The sequence below is a fragment of the Marmota marmota genome, unplaced genomic scaffold (genome assembly GCF_001458135.2).
Source record: "Marmota marmota marmota unplaced genomic scaffold, marMar, whole genome shotgun sequence".
Taxonomy (NCBI): Eukaryota; Metazoa; Chordata; class Mammalia; order Rodentia; family Sciuridae; genus Marmota; species Marmota marmota.
Window position 1 is genome coordinate 3,558,787 of NW_025999960.1, and position 13,713 is coordinate 3,572,499.

A 13,713-nucleotide genomic window follows, 5' to 3' on the forward strand; every position below is an offset into this window, starting at 1 on the left:
GGGGGTGGGGGTGGGGGGAGGGTGGAGGTGGTGATAGGAGGGCAATTGGTGTAAGAATGTAGGCAAAAGAATCAGAGACCCACCTCTAGAGTCTCTTCAATACTTAGAAGGGCAGAGAAAAGAGGTATGTTCTGAAACAGATTCCCTCTGAAATTAAGGACATTTTCTCAATCTGAGAATTAAAACTTGAAACTGTTTTTTAACTTCTAAATTTTTTCAGGCTGAGAATAGAAGCTACCTCCCCCGTTCCCCGCGAGGCTGGGCACAACTGGTATGTTCTCTAATGCTGCCTAGCTAAAGGGACACGTGCATTTCCTGCATTTTGTCCCACTCTGTCCTCTCTTACCAAACTTTCCTTACCACCCTTGAGTTTTCTGAAGATGATTTGAAACAAAAAAGTTTCATCTGTTTTTTTTCAAAGCTGACTTTGAATAAAACCTGTTTTTCTGAGTATTTGTGGAGCACAAGGAGTGGCAGAGACTAGCCTCCTGCCTTTGTGCATAAGGGTTCTAGCAGGGAGGTTAAGAAGGAGCAGCCAGAGAGAAAGGAGGGAAGTGGAGTGTGGTTTCAGGAAGGTTTATACAAGAAAGTGTTTTTTTAAAAAAAGGCTGGTCGAATGTTACTAAGATTAATAGAATTTGGGCAAAGAACTAATCATTAGTAGTAGCAAGATGAAGATGGTTTGCAATTTTGCTAGGAGATGATTTGTAAGAGAAGCAGGTGAAAGTCTGATTGAATTAGAAGACCAGAGTCGTCTTCACATTGTATACGGGCTAAGTTGCTAAGTTGAACATGCAGTAGCCACTGTTGACCCTATTCACATTTTTTTCCCAGTTACCTTCAAATAAGAAAGTAAGCATGTTATTGACCACACACTCATCTTTATGAATAGAGGGATGCCACATATTGGTGTTAAAACGCACCCTTCATCGTATGTTTAGTCGGTTGGTATACTACCGATATTGAATCCTGTATAGTTCCTCTTTCACAATGAATTCTGTTGATGTTACACAATGCCAAACAAGTCACCTGATAATGTAATTTTACCAGCAACTTGTTTTGCTTTCTGAACATCTTTCTGATAATCTCACCACTATATTCTTACAAATCTTTTGACAACAGAGAAGAACTACCTGTTTTTATAAATAAGGCATGTGACTCTGGGTCTCTATCTAATATTAATTTTATGCTAGAATGTTTTGTTCTAGTAATGAAAATCATAATCAGTTTACCAGAGGTCATAGATTTTTATTAGAAATCAAAATGAAAGAAATCTGGGGTGGGAGGTTGGGGGAGGGTATAATCCCAGTAACTTGGGGAGGCTGAGGCAGGAGGATCCCAGCACAAGACCAGAAGACCAGCCTGGGCAACTTAGTGAGACCCTGTCTAAAAAATAAATAAATAAAATAAAATGAAAGTCTTACTAACTTTATGCCCAAACTTGACAAGTTTCTTATAAGATAATACAATGTGAAAAAAAAAAAAAAATCATGGGCTTGCTAATTTTTATCTATCTACTTTCACACTTTTTATATTATTTTTCTTCTTTACTGGTTTGTACAAAACTATCATTTGCCTATTTACTTATATAAAAACAGAGGTCCCCATATGTGGAGGCTAGAAAGGGGATCTCATGAAATTAGAAAGAAAACCACTAGAATAGAGGAAGGGGATCAGGGAGAGGAAAAGAGGGGAGAGAAAGGGGAAATACGGGTGAATGAAATCAACCAAGTTATATTATATGCGTGTATGGATAGGTAACAATGAAGTCTACTATTATGTATAATTATAATGCACCATCATAAAATAAAACTGGAGGTCTTGTTCACTTTTTATATTTATGACATTCTGAACCTGAATAATCACATTACTATTTTCATATTTTCAAAAAAAATTTTTTATTTGTAGATGGACACAATACCTTTATTTTATTTATTTATTTTTATGTGCTGCTAAGGACCAAGCCGAGTGGCTCATACATGCAAGGCAAGCGCTCTACTACTGAGCCACAACCCCAGCCCCACTATTTTCATATTTATGTTTTGCTTTAGTGAAACATTTTAAAAGTCTTTCTTAGCATTTTTTAAAAAACACTGAAGATAGAAAGCTGTACAACGATAACCACATGAAAGCATGAGTAGGCATTTCGAATGTAGTTCAAACCAAGATGAGTTGCACCTGGCAACTGAAAGTTAGTGGAGACACATTACCAAGTACTGTTTTTCTTTTTGTTCTTTCTTTCAATGCCCCTTTCTCTCTTTCTTTCTTTTTTTGCAGTATGGAGGACTGAAATCAGGGCCTCACAAATGTAGGCAACTGCTCTACCACTGAGTTACATTCCAGGCAGTTTTCTAAGCACATGAGATGTCTTCAAAAATGAGATTTTTCACTAAGAACATAGCAGGATTTAATAGTGGAAAATGGAAACGTAGAGGTATCACTTTTCATTTTTGAGTTGAAATCCCCAAAAGTAACAAGCTAGATGAGAAAAAGAAACTATGATTCAAATTCCTAAATTAAAGAATAAATGGGGGGCGCTGGTGTTGTGGCTCAGCAGAAGAGCGCTTGCCTAGCACATGTGAGGCCCTGGGTTTGATCCTCAGCACCATATACAAATAAATGAATAAAATAAAGATTAAAAAAAAAGAAGAAGAAATGGAAGCTAGATGTGGTGGTGCATGCCTGTCATCCTAGAAACTTGGGGGACTGAGGTAGGAGGATGACAGGTCAGAGGCTGGCAATTTAGCAAGACACTGTCTCAACATAAAAAACACAGAGGACTGGAGGCGTAGCTCATTGGTAAAGTACCCTGGGTTCAAGTCTCAGTACAAAAAAAAAAAAAATCAGTGGAAGGATGAAAATGAGGGGATTTTAAGTGTGCCAATTTTATTTTATTATTATTTTTTTTAATATTTATTTTTCAATTCTCTGCGGACACAACATCTTTGTTTGTATGTGGTGCTGAGGATCGAACCCGGGCCGCACGCATGCCAGGGGAGTGCACTACCACTTGATCCACATCCCTAGCCCAAGTGTGCCAATTTTAGAAAGATTTTATTATATTTAGGATTTGGGGTTGGATTTGGGTCAAGGTTAGTGTTATGCTGCATTTTTTTGTTTTTGATTTTGTTACTGGGGATTGAAACAAGGGGCACTCTACCACTGAACTACATTCCTAGTCCTTTTTTACTTTTTATTTTGAGACAAGATCTTGCTAAGTTGCTGAGGCAGGCCTTGATTGAACTGTGATCCTCCTGCCTCAGCCTCCCAAGTAGCTGGGGTTCCAGGCATGTGCCACTACACCCAGAAAAATATACTTGAAGGTTAAAAACTTAAATTTTAGGGGCTGAGGATGTAGCTCAGTTGGTCGAGTGCTTGCCTTGGATGCATAAGGCCCTGGGTTCAATCCCTAGCACCACAAAACAAACAACAACAACAAAAATGAAAAAACTTAAATTTTGCCATAGAGCCTAAATCTTTTGTTTTCAGTTTCTAAATTTCAAAGACAAGAATGAGATTCTCAGTCTAGTTTTGGGACTTTCCCTGAACCATATGGTTCTAAGAAGCAAAGAAAGTACAGTAACATATGTTATGGTGCAGACAAGTTGTATCACAGAAGTTTGCATCTGTGGCGGTAGGAAAGAAGAGAGATGTCACATTGGGAACATCCCTGTATCAGTCCATCTTCACTAGCGGGGAAAAAGTGAAGTCCAAACAAAACTCACTCACAAAATGCTAGGTCATAAGAAAAATTCCCACTGGCTTGTAAAGCAGTAGAGAGCCAGCATGGCAAGAAGCTTTCTGGAGCGACAGAAAGCCAGGAAGAGAGTGTTGGCCTGAGGAAGTAGTCCTACAGTACCACAATTGTAGAAATCAAACCTCAGAGTGGCACTTGGACAAACTGAGCCTAGACTCTCCGAGCCAAAGCTTTATGGAGAGCTGGAATATTCCTGGTAATGACAGGAATCAAAACAAATCTTGTTTGGAGGAGAGCTCTCTAAATTTGGTCCAGAGGATTCCATAGATTATGATCAAACAACTCACAAACAATATTACCAAACACATAAAAAGGAAATCACCATGAGTGAAAGTAAGTAGAACAAGAACAACAGGTTTAGACTCCTCAAAGTTTTCAAATATAGACATACATTGCTATAAGGATGTTTTGATCAAGGATGGACCACATGTAGAATAGCAGTCCCACAATGGAAGTGAAATTTTTTGTTGTACCTAATAATACACATCTCACTATATATTCTCTATCATTAAGAAATGCATGCATGTATTGAATTAAAACCATCCACATACAACATAAAGCAGATATTTATGAGGTTTAAAGATATAAAGCATATAATTTTTATTTATTTTATTTTATTTTATTTTTGGTACCAGGATTGAACCCAGGGGTCCTTAACTACAGGGCCACATCCCTAGGGTCTTCCTAAGTTGCTTAGGGCCTCCCTGAGTTGCTGAGGATGGCTTTGAATTTATGAACCTTCTGTCTCAGCCTCCTGAGCCAGTGGGATTACAGGCATGAGTCTCTGTGCCTAGCTAAAGAATGCAATTTTAAAAGTGAGCATTCAACTAGAAACACTCAGGTATGAGCAAAAACATTTTGGAAACAATCCAAAAGGAACTAGAAATAAAAATATGTAATTGGGGAGTGGGGAAGAACTCAGTAGAAGGATTAACTAGTAAATTAGATAACTCATGTGAGAATTTGTTAACAAGATAGTATAGATGAAGAACAGGTCCAGAATGCAGTGAAGAGAAACGAGGAGATGGAAAGTATGAATTAAAAAATAAAGTTAAATGACATGGAAGACTATAGTGGACTTAAACAACATAACTAATAAGATTGAGTTAACTGATATATGTCAAATTCTGTGATTCTGAAAAAACAATTCAAGAGAGAAAATAGTAAAGGCAATTTTCTCTAATAGCAATGCAAATGTTTTGGATGTGGACAGAAATACGAGACACCAGGGCTATTAGCAGAAAGTAGCATTAGTACCAGCACTCGCCCAGTGGATTCTTATTGTTGTTGTTGTTTTTAAGAGAGAGAGAATTTTTTAATATTTATTTATTTATTTTAGTTTTCAGCGGACACAACATCTTTTTTTGTATGTGGTGCTGAGGATCGAACCCAGGCCGAACGCATGCCAGGCGAGCGCGCTACCGCTTGAGCCACATCCCCACCCCTGCCCAGTGGATTCTTACACAAAGGCTGAGCCTTTAGTGCAGGGGGTTGTAAACATATATACTTTTATAGTTTGCTTTTACATACTAATTCTTTGTCTTTTATATAAGGTAATACATGTTGCTGGTTGGTCATTCTATTTCTAGAGTAGCAACAATGTTACAACTGAGTTGTGGAAGGCGGGCTTTGATACTGAGGGCACCATGTTATCTTTTTCTGTGTTCTGAGAAAACCTCTACCACAATAACAAAACAAAGAAACAGAAACTACTACCCACTTATAAATGAAAATAAAATATCTCAGGTTAAATAGCTTTGGGATCTAAAAGAAAAATCCAATTGGAATTGCAGACTATTGAGAAAATAATGGCAATGAAAGCATTGCATACCAGAACCTATGTGATACTGCTAAAGCAGTGTTCAGAGGAATCATTTAAAATAATTTTATTACAAATTCTGAACAATAGAAGGAATTTTCTGAAATTCCCTTCAACATTTACTTTAAAGAATATTATGTCAAATTACAAATACACAATAACAAAAGTTATGTTAAGAAACAAGGCAAGGGGCTGAGGTTGTGGCTCAGTGGTAGAGCACTCACCTAGCATGTATGAGGCACTGGGTTCCACCCTCAGCACCACATAAAAATAAATAAATAAATAAATAAATAAATAAATAAAATAAAGGTATTGTGTCCAACTACAACTAAAAGAAGAAAGAAAGAAAAAAGGGAAAAAAAAAAAAGCTTTCATAGTATGTCACAGTAGCAAGACTGTCACTGGGTTGGATTCAAGAAGGTCCCCAGAAGGGAAAAGGGGACCTCAACTCAACCTCAGCAGGTTCTTGACTTACTCCACAGAAAGTAATTTCAGGACACGGCAAGAGCACAAGCACAGATTTATTCAGGAAAGCAAACAATAGCACACACAATGCCACTAAAGGGAAAGGGAGTGTGTTCTTCCTGTTGTTGCAATATTTGACACAGTTGGTTAAGTTCAAGACTCTCCTTTGTAATTTTAGTTCAGCTCCTTCCTCTTTCCACAGCCACCGGTTTCAGGCCTCTGTATATAAATGTGTTTGCTTGCCTACCTCTTCCCTTAGATGTTTCTCCCTGAGAGTGAGAGGTGCTTTTGGGGTCTCGGGCTTCTTTATGATGACCAAGAGAAGCACACAGGGGCGGCCTCAGCTTAATGAGTGTGATTCTTTTCATCCGGAACACAGAGTGGGTCATGGTGGTCTGCTTCTTCTCATCATCTTTAGGTTGACATTATCTAGTTAAAAGACAGCACTGGGACTGTTCCCATGTCATGGGTTTCTAACAGTCTCTCTCTAGGATTCTTTTAATTAGTCTAAAAACACATTCTGTAAACTAACAAGGTATATAGGCACTAATTAACTGGAATTACAGTACTTTAAGATTTATTGGATGTGTTAAGAATTTAGCCCTGGAGGAAATCAGGCCTTGGGAGGGAAGTGAGGGAGTTCATGAAGGTTTTAGATTTAAAGCTACAGTTCTTTTCTTTCCTGCTTGTCTCCTTTCCAACTGTCTTTACCTCATGTTGACCTAGATATGTTTAGAGTAGCTAGAGATTGTATTGTACGATTTAAAAAACTACTATATGTGTAAAACATATATACTGCGGGAAGCCATCCAGGAAATACACGAGGATCTTCTCTGACATGGAAGTCAGGCATTGGGAACTTTCCGTGGCTCTCCCATGGCAATAGATCACCAAACGCACATGACCTTTCCTTCCGCTCTGCTAGGAAGGCTCCTCATAGTAGCTCCAGAGATGGGCATAACCTGTTAGGAACTGAACAGTCCACCTTTAACCTATTTTGGAGAAGGCCTTTGATGTTTCCCAGTATAAATAAAGCAGGCGCAGGTTCCATTTTGTCAGAAGCTCGATCCTCTGATCAGCTTGCCCATCCTGTCCTCCCCCCGCTTTGAAACTACTTTCTGTGTTCTGTGTTTTTTTCACTGTTTTATTTCTCTTAGCTTTTATTTCTCAGCCAACCCATTCCATGGCCCTCACGGGACGTGGGCAGGAATATACTATTTAATAAGCAAAAGTCACTAGCCTCAAAACTATAGTCCAACAATTAATGGAGCTCTAGGAATCAAAGTGTCCTTCCAACTCTTCTGATACCGAAGCAAAAGCCTAAGTTTGAACTTTACACAAACAAAACTTACTTAAGGGAGACTATTGCAGTGGAGAGAGACACTAACTTAAGCTAGAAACATCTAAGGGAAGAGGTAGGCAAGCAAAACATTTATATACAGAGGCCTGAAACCGGTGGCTGTGGAAAGAGGAAGGGGCTGAACTAAAATTACAAAGGAGAGTCTTGAACTTAACCAACTGTGTCAAATATTGCAACAACAGGAAGAACAAGGCAGCTTATTTCAGTTTGTGGTTAGGCATGTGGGGCAGGCACGGTTTGGGTCTGAGATAGAGCAAGCAAGGGCAGAGAGTTTGCTTAATATCCAGAGCCTAGCCACCCTTGTTAGAGCAGACTGAAGTTGCGCCAAGTTTGACCACCTCGGTCATTGGCTATCAGTGCCTGCTTAGGTGCTTTTGATTTTTAAGCAGATCTATTTGCATATATTCTAGGATATGTTTGACATAAACAGATCTTAGAATCTGGTGCTATAAATATTCCAAAATAGGTTTTATCCACAGATGAACAAATCATAAAGGAGCTAGAAAATTTTATGATAGCTCATATGAATGAAAACATACAGAATAAGCATCTAAATAGTGTTAAAGATCAGAAAAATAAAGCTAAGAAAACAGAGATAGATAGTAAAAAGATAAAAACAGAAAAGACATAATTAGGAAACAACAAAATGGTAGCATTAAACAAATAATCTGGTTACATAAAAAAAAAAGATAGACTTTTAACTAAATTAAAGGAGTCTTTTTTGGGGGGTAGATACTGTGTGTGGATCAAGCCCAGGGGCGTTTAACTACTGAGCCACATCCCCAACTTGTTTCATTTCTTTTTGAGATAAGGTCTTGCTAAATTGTTAGGGCCACACTAAGTTGTTGAAAAAAGTAAAAATATACTTGAAGCAATAATTCAGAAATTCTAATAAATAGATTTTGTTTTATTTTGTTTGTAGTACTGGGGATTGAACACAGGGACTTGCACATGCTTGGCAAACATTCTACCACAGAGCTGTATCTCCAGCCCTTTTTAAAACTACATTTTTTGAGGCAGGGTGTTATGGTTTCGATCTGGAACCACCCCCCAAAACTCATGTGTTAGATGACACAGCAATGGTCAGAGGTGAGATGATATGAGAGCTGTAATCTAATCAATGGATTAATACATTTGGTGAACTAATAGTTTGAATAGACTACTGGGTGATAATTGTAGGCAGGTGGAGTGTGCTCACTGGGGGCACAGACTTGGAGAGTCTTATCTGTTCCTGGCCCCTTCATATCTCTCCCTCTCCTTCTCTTTTTTCCTTCTTCTTCCTTTTCCCCTTCTTCTTCTTCCTCTTTCTCATTCTCCTCCTCTTCTTCTTCCTCTTCCTCTTTCTCCTCTTCCTCCTCTCTTATCTTCCCAGCTGACATGAACATAGTAATTTTCCCACATAATTATACCCCTCCCTTATGATGTTATGTCTTAGAGCTGACAGATAATGAATGGAGTCCTCTGAAACTGTGAGCCCAAGGAAATTTCCTCTTCTAAATTGTTCTTGTTACGTATTTTGGTCATAGTGAGCAAAGCTGAATAATACCCAGGGTCTTGCAAAGTTGTCCAGGTTGGCTACAAACTTGCCATCCTAATGCCTCAGCCACCTGAGAAGCTGAGATTATGGGTATGTACTACCACACCTGACTAATAGGTTCTTTTTAAAGAAAGTGTAATTTATATGAACTGCTTTTAAAAGAAATAGAAAATCTAAATCAACCATTTACCATAAAAGAAAGTATGAAGAGCTATTCCACGAAAAAGTTGTTTCACAGGTGTTTATACTGAAACTTTAAGGAACAGATGATTCCAAAGCTATTAAAGCTTTTCTAGCACATAGAGAAAGAAAAACAAAATGCCTGTCTAAATTCTTTCTATGAAGAAACCATATATATATATATATATACCATATATATATATATACAATATATATATGTATACATGTTGTGTGTGTATGTGTGTGTATATATGTGTATATATATAATATATATCTCCCCCCAGTACTGGGGATTGAACCCAGGGGTGCTTTACTGTGGAGAGCAAATGAGCCATGGTCATTGGCTAATCCCATGGTGTCGACAAAAGTCAAGCCTGGGAACATTCCTTATCGAAAGGAAAGGATGTGTGAACAGTCTTGACACTCAGCTCTAATGCTAACTGTTACCAAATGTTCAAGTACAATGGGTTTTCTGGGTACAGCAGGATGGCTCCAAGATATTCCTAACATTGTAACTTTTTAGTGCACAAACTAGCCTCTTGAGATATCACAGGCCTTGAGCAATTTGCAAAGCTTCTGTAGTTAAACTTCCTGATTATGAGACCCTACACAATAAATATACAGAGCTAGTTCTGGGACATTGTTCTTCCATCAGAGGACAATGTCCCACCTGGCCCCAGCTTTGCTTAAAAAATGACTGTATTTTTCTCAAAGTTCTACCTCTCCTTGTGATCTTTTGTTGTTGCTCTGCTGGTCACAGCACTTTACCACTGAGCTAGCCCTTTTTATTTTGAGACAGGATCTGACTGAGTTGCCCAGGCTAGCCCCAAACTTGTGATCCTCTTGTCTTGGCCTCCTGAGAGTTTGGGATTACAGGCGTGAACCACACTCAGCCTCACTTATAAATATAGATGAAATAATGCTAAATAAAGTGTTAAGAAAAATAATCCTGTAAAACTATAAAATAATAACAAAATGGAGTTTATTTCAGGAATAAAAAGACTATTAAATATTAGGCCATCTATTTTATGAATAGATCTAAAGATTATAAATTCTATAGATTGAAAAATAATTTGATAAAAACTTTTAACATCTAATTTTGGATCATGGAACATATAGCTCAGTTGTAGAGAGCACTTGCCTAGCTGCACAAGATCCTGTGTTCAATCCCCAGCATCACAAAAATAATTAACTTTGAATCAAAAAAATCCATAAGATAATAAGAACAGAAGAAACTTCCTAAACACAAATATATTTTAACCTTAAGTTTATACACAGTAGTAAAATTTTAGAAATACTTCCATTAACAAAAGTTTTTAAAAATTAATGAATGCTATAATCACTAATTTTTCCCTTATCTACTACAATTATTTTTATATTCTGAGAAAAATTAGAAATTAAAAATTGTTGGAAACAAGCCAAAGATGTCTGCTATTGCAAAAAAATGAGGATGGGGTTTGGGGTTGTGGCTCGGTAGTAGAGTGCTTGACTATGCAAGAGGCTCTAGGTTTGATCCTTCAGTACAACATGAATATAAAATAAAGATATTGTGTCAACTTAAAACTAAAAAATAAACATTAAAAAAATGGGGGCTGGTAATGTAGTTCAGTGGAACAGTACACTGGGCTCAATCCCCACTGCTGCATTAAAATAATAATAACAATACTTTGGAATATATTAAATAAAAGAAGTGGATGACTCATACTGAAAAAACTCAAATGAAAACAATTTTAAAGAGTATTTAATTGAAAAGACATCTATATTCATTAAAATACCTAAGATTGTTAAAATTCAATATTTTCCTAATTAATGTACAGATTTAGTATAAGCCCTATCAAAATTCCAGTTGGTCTTCCCCTCCTGCTTTGGCAGAAATGGAAAAACTGATCCTGAAGTTGGTATAGAATTGCAGTTGCCCCTGAATAGCCAAAGGGAATTTGAAAAAAGAAGTTCCAGTTCGTAGGACTCATACTTTCCTATTTCAAAACTTCCTTTCAGTCTTGTAATCAAGTCTGTAGTAATGGCATGAAAATAGAAATATAGTAGAAGGGAATGAATTGAGAGTTGAGAAATAAAATTATATGGTATGCCAATGCCAATTGATGGTGTCAAGACAATTAAATCGGGCAAAGAATAATCTTTCAACAAGTGGTTTTGGCCCAACTGGATATCTACATACAAAAGAATGAATTTGGAACCTGAGTACTGTCCATATTAAAAAAAAAATTAACTCAAAATGGATCAAGACCTAAACATAGAACTAAAATTCTAAAACTTTTATAAGAAAACATAGATGTAAATCTTTGTGACCTTGAATTAGGCAATGGTTTCTTAAATATGATGAAGCATTAGCAACACAAAATAAATTGAACTTCAAAATTCAAAAACACTTTTGTGTTTTAAAGGACACTATCAGAAAGTACAAAGACAACCTACAGAATGGGATAATGCATTTAAACTCATATATCTGATAAGGACTTTGTATCTAGATATATAGAGAACTCGTGTAGCAACACAGCAATAAAAGAATCCTAATAAAAAATAAACAAAATATTTGAATAGGCATTTCTCCAAAGACTGTACACAAATGATCAATAAGTATGTGAAAAAGATGCTCAATACCTCTAGTCATTAGGGAAGCACAAATCAAAATGAGGTCTGCGTTGTAGTTCAACTGCAGGGTGCTTAGCATGCCCAAGGAGTGCAGTGGCTCCTGCCTACAGTCCCAGCTACTTAAGAGGCTAAAATAGGAGGATTACTTGAGCCCAGGAACTTGATAATGGCCTGGGCAACATAAAGAGTCCTGGTTTCTCTCTCTCTCTCTCTCTGACACACACACACACACACAGTAATAACATGTAGCCAGGTGTGGTGGTGCACATTTGTAATCCCAGCAACTTGGGAGGCTGAGGCACTAGGATCAAAAATTCAAGGTCAACTTCAGCAACTTGAGCAAGGCTATAAGCAAATTAGTGAGACTCTGTCTCAAAGTGAAAAACAAAAAGGGCTGGGGATATGTCTTAGTGGTTAAGTACCCCTGGATTTTATCTCTGGTACACCCTGCCTCCCCACCATGAAGATAATAACATGTTGAGGCTGTGGAAAAACAGAAGCCTTCATACATTGCTGGTGGAAATACAAAACAGTATAACTGCTGCAGAAAATAAACACAAGAAGAGATGTCTCAGACATTAAACCAAGAGTTGCTAGGAACCAGGCACATGGTGCACATGGTAAAACCAGCTACCAGGGAGGCTGAGGCAGGAGGATCTGAAGTTCAAGGCTGGCCTGGGAAATTTATCCAGATCCTGTCTCAAAAAATTTAAAAAGGACTGAGGATGTAGCTCAGTGGTAGAGCACATCTATGTTAAACAATAACAATAGCAGAACTCTAGAGTTGCTATGTGATGGCCAACCTATATTTCTTATAGAACTGAAAACATGATAACATAAACATCTGTACAAAAGTGTTCACAGCAGCATTATTTATGACAATCAAAAAATGGAAATGGGGCTGTAGCTCAGTGGTAGAGCGCTCGACTAGCATGTGTGGGGCACTGGGTTCAATCCTCAGCACCACATAAAAAATAAAATAAAGATATTGTGTTCAACTACCACTAAAAAAAATATTTAAAAAAATGGAAACAACCCAAATGTCATCAGCTGACAAGTGAGTAAACAAAATATGGTAGATTCATAACATGGAGTATGATTTAATCATAAAAAGAGTACAATAGAGGGCTTATGGGAAGAGTTTGCTCTAGGAAATATTGTTACTGAAGAAGGAGTATGTGGAAAGGCAACCTTAGAAGCATGGCTTACAGAGGTTCATTTTCTGTTACTGGGATGTGTTAACTAAAGCAAGGTGTCACTGAGCTATTAAACAGGGTTAAAGCCAGCATTATTTGCTCCCACGAAATAAAAATATCAGCCTTCTCCTAGGTTTGTGGGGATTTTTAAAAACTCTATAAAAGAGTTATGACTGCCCCCTCCCCCTTTTGTGGTGCTAGGACTTGAATATGCTAGGTAAATAAGCTATATCCCCTGCTTGGGATCTTTTTGCTTGGCATCTATTTAAAAACTAGAGGGCTGGGGATATAGCTCAGCGGTAGAGTGATTGCCTAGTATGCCCAAGACCCTGGGTTCAATCCCCAGCAACTCTCCCTACCCCCCAACAACAACAAAAAAAAAAAAAAAAGAAAAGAAAGAAATTAAATAAAAAATAAAAACTAGAGGACTCTGGCACTAAGAAGCAATTTCACATGACCACTCATAATTTTGTTATGCTATATAAAGACTTTACATCACACTTAATATAATGTATTAGTTTTCTATTGCTGCTATAATAAATAATTATAAATTTAAAACACCACCCATTTATTGTTTTTGGTATTGGTAGACTAGAAGCCTGACACAGTCACTGGGCTAAAGTCAAGGGGTTGGAAGGGTTGCAATCCTTCTAGAGGCTCTAGAGAGGAATATGTGTCCTTTCTTTGTCTTGTTTTTATGAATCGAAAATGGGTTTGACTTTAATAATTTACTATTTAATTTTATGGCAAGCCTTTTAATGATGCTTAATGTTCTCCCCCCCCCCC